Here is a 705-nt window from a genome sequence, read left to right on the forward strand (position 1 = left end):
GGGGCTGGGGAGAATTTGAAGGGCTTTGGGGGGGTCGGAAGAGATTTGGGCGATCCTGGGGGGGTCCCGGGGCTCAGCGCTGGGCGTGGCAGCTGCGGCAGGCGGGAGGGGCGGGGGGGGGGGGGGGGGGGGGGGGCCGTGAGTCAGACGTGCTGCAGCGATGTGCGAGTGGGGGCGTGATTTCAGTGCTGGGCGCGGATGTGGAAGCGCTGCGTGTGTGCGTGGATGGGCGGCACATGTTACATGTGTGCATGGATGGGCGGCACATGTTACATGTGTGCATGGATGGGCGGCACATGTTACATGTGTGGGTGCGCACGGATGCGCTGCATGTGCTATGGATGTGCATGATGCGCTCTGTGCTACGTGTCACGCGTTACACGCATGGATGTGTGCGGATGGGGCTCACGCTGCGCTGTGCTGCACGGCTGTGCTGTGTGCAGGAGCCGTGCGGCTCTGCATCGCATGGGTGCGTCACGTGTGGACACGCATGTGCTGTGTGTGTGCTCTGTGGTGCCATGTATGTGTGCATGTGATGCGTGATGTGCTGTATGAATGGACCCTAAAAGGGGAGGGACGCTCACGGCACTGGGGGGTCCTCATGGGGGGGATTTAGGGGGCACACACGCACGGCATGGGGCTCCTGGGACAATGGGGACAATTGAAGGACCCTGTGAGGGACCCTATGAGGGGATTTAGGGGACG

The sequence above is a fragment of the Lagopus leucura genome, unplaced genomic scaffold, assembly GCF_019238085.1.
Source record: "Lagopus leucura isolate 7727_CA_CO unplaced genomic scaffold, USGS_WTPT01 34509-0_obj-0_obj, whole genome shotgun sequence".
Lineage (NCBI taxonomy): Eukaryota > Metazoa > Chordata > Aves > Galliformes > Phasianidae > Lagopus > Lagopus leucura.